The 16129-nt window shown below is 44.2% G+C and overlaps 1 protein-coding gene across 1 annotated transcript in view; it reads right to left on the bottom strand.

Annotated features, from left to right (window-relative positions):
• The window catches only part of LOC122939379 (transmembrane channel-like protein 2), a 245038-nt gene that overhangs the window by 36534 nt on the left and 192375 nt on the right, over positions 1–16129 (bottom strand). The gene's annotated exons all lie outside the window — the stretch shown is intronic.

Here is a 16129-nt window from a genome sequence, read left to right as displayed (position 1 = left end):
GCATATGCCCCCCAAAATAGTAACAATCAGTCAGTTCATTCTGCTAAAAATGAGACCCTACCATTAGACAATCGCCAAATAAAAACAATAATATGGCTCCCAAAATATGGAGACAGTAAAACATGAATTGTTTTTGGTTTAACAATGCTTTTATTTTGTAAAATAGAAATAACTAAAACCTAAGGAAAAATATTAAGTTTGCTGCATCTGTACCAACCAGCTGTCTAAATGCGGGGGTTAATCGGAACAGGATGCTCGCTGAAATCATTCAGCGGGCATCCTGTCACAACGCCGGGGAGGATCATATGACCCCCCGTATCGGCGATCGCAGCAAACCGCAGGTCAATTCAGACCTGCCGGTTTGCAACGCTTTCTGCAGTTTCTGATCACCGCGGTCCCTGACTGCGGAGATCAGAAAATTTTAAATGCCCAAAATAAAGATTTTCACCCCCCTGCACCCCTGAATGAATTTATGCCGGCGGGTGGTGCAGGGGGGGGGTTGCAGGCGGTGCAGGAGGTGGGCAGTGCGGCAGGCGGCCGCCTCCTCCTGAATATTCATTGGTGTCAAGTGGTTATACCAGAGTGTCAGCACATTGCTGACACTTTGGTATAAACGGCTGACATCTGTGCTGTGATGTCAGCCGTTTAACACTTTCCATATCGCGGTCTGTACGGACAGCTGTATGGAAAGGGTTAACAGTCAGGGAGCTCCCTCCCTCTCCCATGGGGGGGCTGCTGTGCCTTTGCAGCCCCCAGACAGGATGGGGTGACAGAGGGAGGTAGCCCCCCTCCTTACCCTTCCCCGTCTGCTGATTTGTGGCAGACGGGGAAGGTTCCCATGGCAACAGGACGCCTTCTCAGGCATCCTGCTGTCCATGGTGCTGAACAGATCTGTTCTAAAGGCATAGATCTGTTCAGACAAAGTGTAAGTAAAATACAGTACAATACACTATATAGTGTGCTATACTGTATTATACAGACATCAGACCCAGTGGATCTTCAAGAACCAAGTGGGTCTGGGTCAGGTCAAAAAAAGTAAAAAAAAGTGAAAAAGTAAAGATAAAAAAACATTTATTACTGAATAAAAAAATAAAATAATACGCTACACATAGTAGGTATCGCCGCGTCCGTAACGACCTGAACTATGAAACGGTCATGTTACTTTCCCCGAACGGTGAATGCCATAAAAATAAAAAAATAAAAACTATGAGAAAATTGAAATTTTGCCCACCTTACTTCCCAAAATAGGTAATAAAAGTGATAAAAAAGTCGCATGTATGCCAAAATAATACCAATCAAACCGTCATCTCATCCTGAAAAAATCATACCCTACCCCAGATAATCGCCCAAAAACTAAAAAAACTATGGCTCTTAGACTGTGGAAACACTAAAACATGATTTTTTTTGTTTCAAAAATGAAATCATTGTGTAAAACTTACATAAATAAAAGTATACATATTAGGTATCGCCGCGTCCGTATCGACCGGCTCTATAAAAATATCACATGACCTAACCCCTCAGGTGAACACTGTAAAAAAATTTAAATAAAAATGGTGTAAAAAAAGCCATCTTTTGTCATCTTACGTCACAAAAAGTGTAATAGCAAGCGATCAAAAAGTCATATGCACCCCAAAATAGTGCCAATCAAACCGTCATCTCATCCCACAAAAAATGAGACCTCACCTAAGATAATCTCCCAAAAACTGAAAAAACTATGGCTCTCAGACTATGGAGACACTAAAGCATGATTTTTTTCTGTTTCAAAAATGAAATCATTGTGTAAAACTTACATAAATAAAAAAATTGTATACATATTAGGTATCGCCGCATCTGTGAAAACCTGCTCTATAAAAATACCACATGATCTAACCTGTCAGATGAATGTTGTAAATAACAAAAAAAAAGTTCCAAAAAAGCTATTTCTTGTTACCTTGCCTCACAAAAAGTGTAATATAGAGCAACCAAAAATCATATGTACCCTAAACTAGTACCAACAAAACTTCCACCCTATCCCGTAGTTTCTAAAATGGGGTCACTTTTTTGGAGTTTCTACTCTAGGGGTGCATCAGGGGGGCTTCAAATGGGACATGGTGTCCAAAAAAACAGTCTAGCAAAATCTGCCTTCCAAAAACCGTATGGCATTCCTTTACTTCTACACCCCGTACAGCAGTTTACGACCACATAGGGTGTGTTTCTGTAAACTACAGAATCAGGGCCATAAATAATGAGTTTTGTTTGGCTGTTAACCCTTGCTTTGTAACTGGAAAAAAAAATAGTGAAATGGAAAATCTGCAAAATAAGTGAAATTTTGAAATTGTATCTATATTTTCCATTAAATCTTGTGCAACACCTAAAGGTATTGAGTTTGTACTCTAGGGGTGCATCAGGGAGGCTTCAAATGGGACATGGTGTAAATAAACCAGTCCAGCAAAATCTGCCTTCCAAAAACCACACAGCGCACCTTTCCCTCTACGCCCTACTGTGTGCCCGTACAGTAGTTTGTTGCCACATGTGGGGTGTTTCTGCAAACTACAGAATCGGGGCAATAAAAATAGTATTTTGTTTGGCTGTTAACTCTTGCTTTGTTACTGTAAAAAATGGATAAAAATTGAAAATTTGCCCAAAAATTTTAATTCTCAAATTTCATCTCCATTTGCCAATAACTCTTGTGCAACACCTAAAATGTTAACAAAGTTTGCAAAATCAGTTTTGAATACCTTGAGTGGTGTAGTTTCTTAGATGGGGTCACTTTTATTGAGTTTGTACTCTAGGGGTGCATCAGGGGGGCTTCAAATGGGACATGGTGTAAATAAACCAGTCCAGCAAAATCTGCCTTCCAAAAACCACACGGCGCACCTTTCCCTCTACGCCCTACTGTGTGCCCGTACAGTAGTTCACGGCCACATATGGGGTGTTTCTGCAAACTACAGAATCGAGGCAATAAATATAGCATTTTGTTTGGCTGTTAACCCTTGCTTTGTTATTGTAAAAAATGTATTAAAATGGAAAATTTGCCAAAAAATCAGTTTTGAATACCTTGAGGGGTGTAGTTTCTAGAATGGGGTCATTTTTGGATGGTTTCTATTATGTTAGCCTCACAAAGTGACTTCAGGTCTGAACTGGTCCCTAAAAAGTGGGTTTTTGAAAATTTCTGAAAAATTTCAAGATTTTCTTCTAAACTTCTAAGCCTTGTAACATCCCCCAAAAATAAAATATCATTCCCAAATTGATCCAAACATGAAGTAAACATAAGTGGAATGTAAAGTAATAACTATTTTTGTAGGTATTACTATTTATTATAGAAGTAGAGAAATTGGAAAACTTGGAAATGTGCAACTTTTTACAAATTTTTTGTAAATTTTGTATTTTTTTTATAAATAAAAATGAATTTTTTTAACTTAATTTTACCAGTGTCATGAAGTACAATATGTGACAAAAAAAAATCTCAGAATGGCCTGGATAAGTCTAAGCGTTTTAAAGTTATCAGCACTTAAAGTGACACTGGTCAGATTTGCAAAAAATGGCCAAGTCCTTAAGGTGAAATAGGGCTGAGTCCTTAAGGGGTTAAAGGTTTAATAAGAGTTGCAAATAATGTTCACTTTTTTTTTTCAAACGGGAATGAAGACATTGAAGGCTAAATTGCTCAAAATGCAAAAGGATAGCACAATGATATGCGGGCCATTCAGGAGCGCATAAAGGCCATGGAGGAGGGGCTACGGCAGGCCATGAAGGGGGTGCATGAGATGATCATGCTTTTGGAAAAGTTGCCATAATAAAAAAAAAAATCGAATACGTTATATAAATCGTTTGTACAGTTATAATGTGTATTTAGTTTTTTTTTATATTGCTCGGTTTTAGTGTAATTGCTCAGCCTAAATCAGCCAGAACTGAGAGCAGACGGTAAATACATGTAAAATACATATGGGGTCCATTCACACGTCTATAAAATGTGTCCGCATCCGTTCCACTATTGAGAGGAACGTTTACAGACCCATTGATTTTAAATTCCAGTCTGAAAAATTAGGCATTCACAGGATACAGAAGTAAGTGTCGACCATTACAGGCCCCAAAAATGAGCCTACAGGCGTTCACCTGACAGCAAATAAATTTGTATTCTGTGGCTGTTGGTACATTAGGCATTCACAGGAAACAGAAGTATGTGTCGGCCATTACAGGCCCCAAAAAGTAGCGGACAGGCATTCACCTGACAGCAAATAAATTTGTATTCTTTGGCTGGTGGTACATTAGGCATTCACAGCCAGAATACAGAAGTACGTGTCGGCCATTACAGGCCCCAAAAATTAGGCATTCAACGAACCTAAAAGGCCTTTTATGCCGCTGTATTTACCAAAGACAGGGACCATAAATTGTTATGGGTGGTGGCGGATATGGGCTGTCATGAGGAATTTGAATCAAACATGGTCTAATGGTCACATATGTGGAATTCCTCCAAGATCCATGCCTCATTCATTTTTAGAAATGTGAGGCAGTCAACACTGTCATGAGCTAGGCCATTGCGCTTATCGGTCACGATCCCCCCTGCTGTGCTGAATGTCCTTTCGGACAGGACACTTGACGAGGGGCAAGCCAACAGTTCCATTGTAAATTGTGCAAGCTCTGGCCAGAGGTCAAGCCTGCCCACCCAGTAGTCCAGAGGTTCATCACTTCTCAGAGCGTCCAAATCGGCCGTTAACCCGATGCAGTCGGACACCTGCCAGTCTAGGCATTCCCTGAGACTGGATCCAGAGGACAGCTGTTGATGGGTCAGCTGAAAGAATGTTCTCATATCAGAAGTGACCAACACATCTTCAAACCGCGTTCTTAATGCAGGCGCTGTTGGATTGGAACCCACAACTGTTTCTCTGTGAGTAGAAATTCCTCTGCCAGCGCCCAAAAAAGCAGAATGCAGCATTTCTCTAAGAAAGGCCTGTAAGTGCTGTATTCTGACAGCCCTCTGTGATGGTGGTAACATTTCCACCATTTTTTGTTTGTATCGGGGGTCTAAGTACGTTGCCACCTAGTACTGGTCCTTGCCCTTTATGCTTTTTATACGGGGGTCCCTCTTAAAACACTGGAGCATGAAGGCCCCCATCTGCACTAAACTGGAAGCAGTGTAGTGGCCTGGCTCCTGCTAATGATCCAGGATAATGGTGTCCTCAATCTCCTCCCCCCATCTACGGACAATACCAGGGATCACAGAAAGGTTTAAAGCATGCTCTTCTTGCTCCTTCTTCTCCCCGGCACCATCCTCCTCTGACTCCTGTTGTTCACTTGTCTCAGATGAAGTAGCCCTCCCTGGGAATTCATCCAGCATTGCGACTTCCTCATCTTCCAGCTCCTGCTCCTCGACGGCTTGATGTCGGCTTGACACCACGCAATGCATTCTGCAGAAAGAAGGCAAATGGTACGATGTCACTGATGGCGCCCTGGCTGCGACTGACCAGTTTGCTGATCTCACCAAATGGCCGCAGAAGTCTGGCATGGTGAAAAAAAAAACATGCTCCCAGAACCTGTCCTGCCGCAGAGTTCGTACAGGTAGTCAGGTAGTCATTAACTGGACGTTTCTGCTGGAGCAACCTATCGAGCATATACAAGGTTGAGTTCCATCGCGTCGGGCAGTCACAAATAAGACGTCTGACAGGCAGGTTGTGTCACCGCCAAATGTCAGCAAGGCGAGCCATGGCCGTGTAAGATCTTCTGAAATGGCCCGAGATTTTCCTAGCCTGCCGCAAGACATCCTTTACCCCGGGGTATTTGACAATGAATCGCTGCACGACCAAGGACGTGTGCCATGCATGGCACGTGTGTCATTTTGCCCTGTTTCAGCACGCTCAGCAGACCAACTGTCAAGTTGAGCGGTGTTAGCTACTGATCTGCCTGCGGACGCAAAGCTGAAAGGACTGCAGGACCGGTGTGGCTCTTGGCTTCCAGGCACAACAGACGCAGCACAGCAACGTCTCACCTGGCATGTCGAATAGGTTCTGGGGATCTTGGCCGGCGCAGCGGAATAGATGGCAGCAGCAGAAAAGGAGGAGTCAGCCGAGGAGGAGAGGGAGGATGTAGTAGGAGGAGGAGAAGAGGCAGGCCTGCATGCAATCTGTGGCGGTAAAACCAAATTTACACGGTTGCCACAGGTTACATGCTTGACAGGCCGTCAGAAGGTTCACCCAGTGGGCAGTAAATAGTTATTGTAAGTTATATACCTTCCCTGTCCGTGTTTGCTAGACCACGTGTCTGTGGTCAGATGTATCTTGGCACTGGTTGCCGGAGATACATTCACTTGCCGCTGTATATAGCTCTGGCATGCCCTTCTGCGAGAAATATTTCCTTCCTGGGACCTCCCATTGTGGTGTTCCAATGGCCACAAATTTTTGAAAAGGCCTTAGAGTCCACAAGTTTATATGGCAGTAGTTGGCGGGCTATCAGTTCCGAAAAGCCAGCGGTCAACCGTTGGGCAAGAGGGTTATCCGGCATCATAATTTTTTTACGCTCGAACATTTGGGCCACGGAAGCCTGCCTTTTTCCTGACAAACGTGAGGACTGCATGATGGAAGGTGGAGTGGAGGACAATTGTGAGGAGAAGGAGAAGAGGCTGGACAGTGAGAGCCTGGACTGTGGCTTTGTGGGTTCTGACGGCGTTGCTCCCACTGGGCTCGGTGATGTGAGGCCAGGTGCCTTCTTAAGGCGGTCGTCCCTAGGTGGGTGTTTAAGCTTACCGCGACTTATGCGTTGACTGCAAAGGCTGCAGATGGCAACACTATTGTCAGCAGCTGACACATTTAAGCCATGTGCCGGCATCCTGGGAGCGCAAGATGTGACCGTACATGGTTGATGGCTCGCTCCTTATATATTAGCATGGTTTGTCCCTTCTGTGCAATGTAAGTTCGGCCTGCTTCTTCTCCCTATCTGCTGGTCCATCTCTCCCTCTGAACTCCCCTCCTCTTCCTCTCTTGTGTGCACCCACGTTACATCCATAGACACGTAATCATCGACGTCACCTTCCCCACCACTAACATTAGAGATCTCGGAGTAGGCAGCAACAGCGGGGACCAAGCATCTTGAGCTGATCTGGGTACTGTCGTCAGACTGCTGAGTGGTGGCTGTTGCTACCTCCTCTTCCTGATCTGATGCCAAGAATGGCTGTACATCGGAAATATCTTGTGATGAATCGGAAAATAATTCCTGTGACTCAAGTGGAGGGTATATGGTAGTGGTGGTGTTGGTGGTTGTGTCTTTGGGGGTGCACACAGCAGAGAGTGAAGAGGGTGCAGATAGAGAGGATGAGGAGGGCACAGAAGCAGAAGGCTGAGTGAGCCACTCAACCAAGTCTGGTGCGTCCTTTGACGTAATTGAACGCACCTTCTGCAACTTCCCACTTTGACTCCGGCCTGGTGCTCCTGCCCTACTACCCCTGCTGAAGGGCCTGCCTCTTCTTGTGCCTTTCATTTTTTAAATGACCCGGTGACAAAAGTCTCTAGAAAAGCGCAGTGTATATGGAAAAAGGTATATAACACCATGCTTCAATATGTCGTTACTGGGGGGACACTGGTCTATCACACCAATTATAAAAAAAAATAAAAAATCCAGGAAATTTTTTCACTGTGTATAGCAGAGGTAATGCAGTGAAAGCGGCTAAATTTCTGCAGCACCCAAATACACTAATTGAAAAGTATATTTTTAGATAACACCCCGCTTCAATATGTCGTTTTGGGGGTCACTGGTCTATAATCACAACAGTTATAAAAAAAAATCCTTTAAATTTTCTCACTGTGTGTAGCAGAGGTAACACAGTGAAAGTGGATACATTTCTGCAGTAGCCAAATACATCATTGGAAAAGTATATTTTTAGATAACACCCCGCTTCAATATGTCATTTTGGGGGCCACTGGTCTATAATCACACCAGTTATAAAAATGTTTTCCTTTACATTTTCTCACTGTGTGTAGCAGAGGTAACGCAGTGAAATCGGATACATTTCTGCAGCACCCAAATACACAATTTGAGTAGTATATTCTTAGATAACACCCTGCTTAAATATGTTGTTTTGGGGGCCACTGGTCTATCACACCAATTATAAAAATGTTTTCCTTAAAATTTTCTCACTGTGTGTAGTAGAGGTAACGCAGTGAAAGTGGATACATTTCTGCCGCACCCAAATACACTATTTGAAAAGTATATTCTTATATAACACCCCGCTTCAATATGTGGTTTTGGGGGCCACTGGTCTATCACACCAGTTATAATACTTTTTTCTAATTGCGTTTGTCACTCTTTGTAATTGTAGTATCGCTGCAGAACCGATCACCAGTCACAATGCTGCACTATACAAGTCCACTATAATATGCTTTCTATATTAGAAAGTATATTATAAGTGTATTACACCCCTATATACTGCACACCAATCAATAGCACACCTATACCAATCCTTAAAAGGACTTTTGTGGACCTATTAGCTAGCGATTTGTGTCACTATTAACACTCTAACAGTCTGTCCCTGCTCCACACAGCAACCTCTCCCTACACTGACAAAAGACAGAATGAAAAATGACAGCCAGATAGAAACATAGAATGTGTCGGCAGATAAGAACCATTTGGCCCATCTAGTCTGCCCAATATACTGAATACTATGAATAGCCGCTGGCCCTATCTTATATGAAGGATGGCCTTATGCCTATACCATGCATGCTTCAACTGCTATTCCATGCATCCACTACTCTCTCAGTAAAGTAATACTTCCTGATATTACCTTTAAACCTTTTCCCCTCTAATTTAAAACTATGTCCTCTTGTAGCAGTTTTTCTTCTTTTAAATATTCTCTCCTCTTTTACCTTGTTGATTCCCTTTATGTATTTAAAAGTTTCTATCATATCCCCTCTGTCTCATATTTCTTCCAAGCTATACATGTTAAGGTCCTTTAATCTTTCCTAGTAATGTCTTTGTATGAGGTAGGGGGTATGTCCATGTGCTGAAATGTCTCAATTGGCTGTCCTGTACCACCTGATGGATGTGTCATGGGTCAAAGTTCTTCACAATGTAAAATAATATGGCGCCGGCGAATATCGCCATATGTTCACATGTTCGGCGAACCGCGAATGAGTAAAGTTCCCCGCGAACCGACCGCCGGATGAACCGCAAGGCCATCTCTACCTGCTGGTGATCTGACCCTATAAAACATTGTAGGTAAGCGCCTGCTGGTGAGCTGACCCTGTAAAACATTATACGCAAGGGCCTGCTGGTGAGCTGACCCGCTAAAACATTATATGTGAGGGCCTGCTGGTGAGCTGACCCTCTAAAACATTATATGCAAGGGCCTGCTGGTGAACTGACCGTCTAAAAAGTTATATGCGAGGGCCTGCTGGTGAGCTGACCCTGTAAAACATTGTAGGTGAGGGCCTGCTGGTGAGCTGACCCTCTAAAAAATAATATACGAGAGCCTGCAGATGAGCTGACCCTGTAAAACATTGTAGATGAAGGCCTGCCGTGAGCTGACCTTGTAAAAAATTATATGTGAGGGCCTGCTGGTGAGCTAACCCTGTAAAAGATTTGAGGTGCGAGTCTACTGGTGAGCTGACCCTGTAAAGGATTTTAGGTGCAGGCCTGCTGGTGAGCTGACCCTGTAAAAGATTGTAGGTGAGGGCCTGTTGATGAGCTGACCCTGTAAAAAATTATGTGCGAGGGCCTTCAGGTCAGCTGACCCTGTAAAAGATTTTAGGTGCAGGCCTGCAGGTGAGATGACCCTCTAAAAGATTTTAAGTGAGGGCCTGCTGGTGAGCTGACCCTGTAAAAGATTTTAGGTGTTGGCCTGCCTGTGAGCTGACCCTTTAAAAGATTTTAGGTGTAGGCCTGCAGGTGAGCTGACCCTGTAAAAGATTGTAGGTGAGGGCCTGTTGGTAAGCAGACCCTCTAAAAGGTTGTAGGTGAGGACTTGTAGGTGAGCTGACCCTCTAAAACATTATATGCGAGGGCCTGCAGATGAGTTGACCCTGTAAAAGATTGTAGGTAAAGGCCTGCTGGTGAGCTGACCCTGTAAAAATTATATGCGAGGGCCTGCTGGTGAGCTGACCCTGTAAAACATTATATGCGAGGGCCTGCTGGTGAGCTGACCCTGTAAAAGATTGTAGGTGAGAGTCGGTAGGAGAGATGACCCTTTAAAAGGTTGTAGGTGAGGACCTGCAGGTGAGCTGACCCTCTAAAAAATTATATACGAGGCCCTGCAGATGAGGTGACCCTGTAAAACATTATATGCAAGAGTCTGCTGGTAAGCTGACCCTTTAAAAGATTTTTGGTGAGGGCCTGCTGGTGAGGTGACCCTGTAAAAGATTTTAGGTGCGAGCCTGCTGGTGAGCTGACCCTGTAAAAGATTGTAGGTGAAGGCCTGCTGGTGAGCTGACCCTGTAAAAATTATATGCGAGGGCCTGCTGGTGAGCTGACCCTGTAAAAATTTATATGCGAGGGACTGCTGGTGAGCTGACCCTGTAAAAAATTGTAGGTGAAGGCCCGCTGGTGAGCTGACCCTATAAAAAATTATACCTGTGTTTGTGGTGGAAGGGGTGCATGGGAATACAGTGTATTAAATACATTATAAACAACACATTTAAAGTGCCTTTTCTGCTCTTTAGCTTTACTCTGGAGGAGTCTAAAAGTCATGGTCAATGCAGGCCTTGTTCATTTTTATTAGTCAACCTGTCAGCATTTGCAGTTGACAGGCGGATACGCTTATGTGTTATAATGCCACCAGCAGCACTAAATACCCGCTTAGACAAAACGTTGGCGGCAGGGCAGGCCAGCACCTCCAAGGCATAGAGTGCCAGTTCGTGCCACGTGTGGAACTTGGACACCCAGTAGTTGTAAGGCACTGAGGGATCATTGAGGACGCTGACACGGTCTGCTATGTATTCCTTTACCATATTCCAATTTTTTTCCCTCCTTGTGACACTAGGCCGCACATCAGGGTGGCGGGGTGTCATGAAACTGCCCCAGGCTTTGGAGAGTGTTGCAACTGCTGTGTGTTCCCCTTGTCTCCCCTCCTCGGTTGGCCAAGGAACTACGGACTCTGCCGCCAGCGTTGTCAGATGGAAATTTTTGGAGCAATTTCTCAACAAGGATCTTCTCGTATTGCACCGTCTTGCTCGTCCTCTCCACCAGAGGAATGAGGGATGAGAAGTTCTCTTTGTAGTGGGGGTAGAGAAGAGTGAACGACCAGTAATCCATGTTGTCTAAAATACATACAACGCGCGAGTCGCGGGAAAGGCAGCCTAACATGAAGTCAGCCATGTGTGCCAGAGTACCAACGAGCAAGACTTTGCTGTCGTCACTCTCAATCTCCTCATCTGCACACACCCACACTGAACAGGTGGAATTAAAATTCCATGGGTACTACACAATGTAGCGGAGGCAATCGTCTCCTCCTCCTCTTCATCGTCCAATTTGCGCTGATAAGGCGAACTGGGGTAGTCTGGCTATCGCCCTGTGTAATGTCTTCCCCTATTTCAACGTCTTCCAATTGCCAAGCATCGTCCTTAATTGTGAGCAGAGAGCGTTTGAGTAGATACAGAAGTGGGATGGTGGGATGGTTACGCTGATAATCGCGTGTTGCTGACCATCTGTGTTGATTCCTCAAAGATGGCCTTGGAAATGTTGCCATTTCCAAGGCCATCCGCAAACATGTGAAACAAAGAGTTCCAGCTCGTGCTTACGTTGCACAACAGCCAGTAAGCTGGCGATTTCAAGCGCTGCTGCAGCGTTGACAGACCTGCTGAAGCTGTCTATGATTTTCGGAAATGTGCACACACGCGGTGCACCTTCATCAGTAGCTCAGGCAAATTGGGGTAGGTTTTAAGAAACCACTGAACCACTAAGTTTAAGATGTGGGCTAGGCATGGGATGTGTCTGAGCTTGGTAAGCTCCAAAGCCACCACTAAGTTACAGCCATTATCAGACTCAACCATGCCTGGTTCTAGGTTGAGTGGCGAGAGCCACACCTCAGTCTGGTCTCTTATCCCCTGCCACAGCTCTGCGGCTGTGTGCCGTTTTTCCCCTAAGAATATCAGCTTCAGCACAGCCTGTTGCTGCTTCCCCACTGCAGTGCTACACTGTTTCCAGCTACTGATGGCTGACTGGTGCTGCATGAGGATAATTTGGAAGTGATAGTGGAGAAGTGGGGGTTGGAGCCACTAAGGTAGGTGGTGGCGGAAACACTGATGGAATTAGGGCCCTCAATTCTTGGCGTCTGTAGCACCTGTGCCATCCCAGGGTACAACTCACTTCCGGCCTCCACAATGTTCACCCAGTGTGCACTTGTCCATGGTTAAGTGGACCTTCCTAGTAACTGCGCTAGGCAGGGCACATGTGATGTTACGGGACACATGTTGGTGTAAGGCGGGCACGGCACACCTTGAAAAATAGTGGCGGCTGGGGACTGCGTAACGTGGGACGGCCGCCGAAACCAGGCTGCAGAAGGCCTCAGTGTCCACAAGACTAAGTGGCAACATTTCCAAGACCATTATTTTGGAAAGCTGCGCATTTAGTGCTATGGCCTGTGGGTGGGTGGTTGGGTATTTACGCTTGTGTTCAAATGCCTGAGGTAAGGACATTTGGACGCTGTGCTGGGACACGGAAGACGATGTGGTCACTGATGGTGCTTGCAAAGGTCCAGGTGCAGGGCGGGAGGCATCCGGGCCTGCGCCTTCGACAGGGGATTGGCCAGCACATACCACAGGGGAGGAGGAGTTAGTGGTGTGACCCGCAGACACAGATTGTGGACCCAGGTTTTCGTCCCACTTATTACGGTGTTAGGAATCCATTTGGCGGATCATGTTGGTGGTGGTGAGGTTGCTAGTGTTCACGCCCCGACTCATTTTGGTACGACACAGGTTGCAAACTACTATTCTTTTGTTGTCCGCACTTTCCTCAAAAAAAGCACCATACTGCGGAACACCTACCCCTTGGCAAGGGAGATTTCCACAAGGGGGTGCTCCAGGGAACAGTTGCGGGCCTGTTTGGTGTGGCCTGCTTTTCCCTTTTGCCACCCCGCTGCATCTTCCAGCCTGTTGCGGTACAGCAAATCCCTCCCCCTCTGTACTGCTGTCCTCTCTCGGCTTTCCACCTTCCCAGGTTGGGTCAGTGACTTCATCGTCCACCACCTCCTCTTACACTTCCTCACTCTGCTCATCCTCCTGACTTGTTGACCTAACCACTACCTCAGTGATTGACAACTGTGTCTCATCGTCTTCATCAACCTCTTGAGACAGTAATTGCCATTGAGTGCTTGCCAACTGTGTCTCATCATCATCCACCTCATTAAACAGTAATTGCCGTTAAGAGTTTGGGAATCAGGGCACAAGATCTGTCCTTCTTAAAGTGTGCTTGGTGAGAGGGCCAAATCAAGGAAAGGCGCTGAAAAGAGCTCCTCGGAATATCTGAGTGTGGGATCACTTGTTTGCCCAGACTCTCCATGGTGGGAGGAAGGAGGATCAAGGTTAGGATTGGGTTGAGCAGACTCTTGGCGACTGAGACTGGACTTGGTGGAAGACAGGGTGGTGCTTAACCGACTGGAAGCATTATCTGCTGCAATCCAACCAACCACCTGGTTGCACTGGTCTGACTTCAAGAGTGATGTCCTGCGCCGCCCTGCAAACTGGGACATGAAGCTAGGTATCGTGGATGATTGTTTTTCTTGTGCTCTGGCAGCAGGCACAGTTTCACCGCGCCCAGGGCCACGGCCTCTGCGTCCAACATCAGCATCACGGTCACTGCAACGTCCCTTACTGCTCGCCTTCTTCAGATTAAATGTTATATTTGATTGAAAGTCTGTCACATGTACAGTAGCGTAAGATTTGGAAGTGTATGTGCAAACAAAAAAAACAAAAAAAAGTATTTGGGATGTGGAAACGTCACACAGGAAATATCCTGCAGGTAATGTTAATGCTGTCACCAGCGGCTAATTAAAAATTACAGAGAATGTCTCAGGTATTTGGGATGAAAAAAAAATATATATAGATTGATGCTGCCACACACAATAGTTCTTAAAAGGACTTTTGGGTCTCTGAAAAGTTTTGGTGGTAAAAATATTCTTAAATCACTCCCTACTCTGTCTGTCCCTTCCTCAGCACAGCTCTCCCTGTCTAAGAATGAGCCGAACATGCGTCATCGGGTGCTATATAGCACCTGATGATGCGTTCCGGCCAGCCAATCACTGTAATGCCATCAGCCAACATGACTACGGCATTACAGTGAGGGCAGTACTTACCTGCACGTGTATTGGCTGCATAGCAACCAAGAAGCGTGCGGGGCAGAGACTCAAGCATTGCGCTCGAGCACATGCGGTATTCGGCCAAATACTGCCATTTTCCAAGCATCGAGATGCTTGAGCCGAACTGGTGGCTCTCCTGATGGAAAAACTAAATAGCACATTTTCGGACTACAAGACGCAGGATTTAGAGGTGGAAAATACAGTAAGAAGAAAATATTTTTCATCAAACCTCAGATTAGACCACCAGTTTAGACCCTAATATATATTTTCCAATTTAAGTTTATCTCATAATTTAAATCACATTTTGGTACAATTTAATATTTTACATAGACTATGTCACGCCCCTATGGCTTAGTAAATGTGGATTAAGAGATAGTTCTATGTGATCTTTCAGGTGCGGATCACCTACATATGTTTTGGTCTTGTCCAGAACTAAAAGAATATTGGAATGGTAGTAATAACTTTTTTATTAATAAATTAAAGTTACAGATTCTTTTTAAGGTAGAATGTTTTATATTGAGTGATTTTTCTAAATCAAGTACCGTAGTTATAAACACCAAAATATTTTTTTAGGCAGAATACCATTTTTGGCCAGACTCTTGGTTACTCGGGTCTGGTTTTCACGATGTACTCCAGATGTGTATACCTGGATAAAGTTGGTCAATAAGGTTAAAAATTATGAGAATATCCTATATAAGCAAAGCAATACAGTTAGGTACATATACATTTTGTTTTAATTGCCTGTTTACTAAAACATATTACATTAAAATTGGATGAAGGGTTTAGGAGTAGGGTTGAGCGAACCCGAACTGTAAAGGGAGAAGATGCTGCAGTGAGGGAGAGAATAGGACAGAATCTGTGATCAGAACTCCAATTGAACTCAGCGATCTACATAGATTTAGTTGTGTGGGTGCAGTGCATAATCTTTTTACCCTGCCCTGAGCCCAGTGACAGAAAAACAACAACTTTTATCCGTCTGTTAGTTAGGTGGGCGGCTGCCATTTTATATAAGCTCAGTGCACCAGCACTGCATCTGAGCTTTTAGGACATTCAAATCCAAGCTTGAAATACTATACTAATATTCTGGTTTAAAAAAAACACACCTTTTTTTTGGCAAAATACAACATCTGGTGCCTTTGCAGGATTAGTCAGTGTGCAATTTAAGCTAGAAATACAGCTATAATTTTCTGGGTTTTTAAAAACACCCTTTTTTGGAAAATACACAATTTTACAGCCCTTGCTACATCAGCATGTGTGAAATTCAAACGTTATATACAGCTTTCATATTTTGTTAGTAAAAAAACACACTTTTTTGGCAATATACAACTTCTGGTGCCATTGCAGGATTAGTCAGTGTGCAATTTAAGATATAAATACAGCCATAATTTTCTGGGTTTTTAAAAACACCCTTTTTGTGCAAAATACACTATTTTACAGCTCTAACTGCATCTGCACGGGTGAAATTCAATTGTTATATACAGCTTTCATATTCTGTTAGTAAAAAAAAATCATTTTTTTGCAAAATACTTAATATTGCAGCCCTTGCTGCATCTGTGATTGTTAAAAACAAGTTTTAAAAAATTAAATAATTTTCTGGCTTTGAAAAAACACCAATTTTTGGCAATATCCAACATCTGGTGCCTTTGCAGGATTAGTCAGCGTGCAATTCAAGCTAGAAATACTGCCATAATTTTCTTGGTTTTTAAAAACACCCTTTTTGGCAAAATACACAATTTTACAGCCCTTGCTGCATCAGCATGTGAAATTCAAGGGTTATATACTGCTGTCATATTCTGTTATTAAACAAACACCCATTTTGGGCAAAAAACTTTAATTGCGGCCTAGTAAACACCCTTTACATACTGTGGTTCTATTCAG

The sequence above is a fragment of the Bufo gargarizans genome, chromosome 5, assembly GCF_014858855.1.
Source record: "Bufo gargarizans isolate SCDJY-AF-19 chromosome 5, ASM1485885v1, whole genome shotgun sequence".
In the NCBI taxonomy this organism is placed as follows: domain Eukaryota; kingdom Metazoa; phylum Chordata; class Amphibia; order Anura; family Bufonidae; genus Bufo; species Bufo gargarizans.
This window is presented reverse-complemented; position numbering and strand designations above follow the sequence as displayed.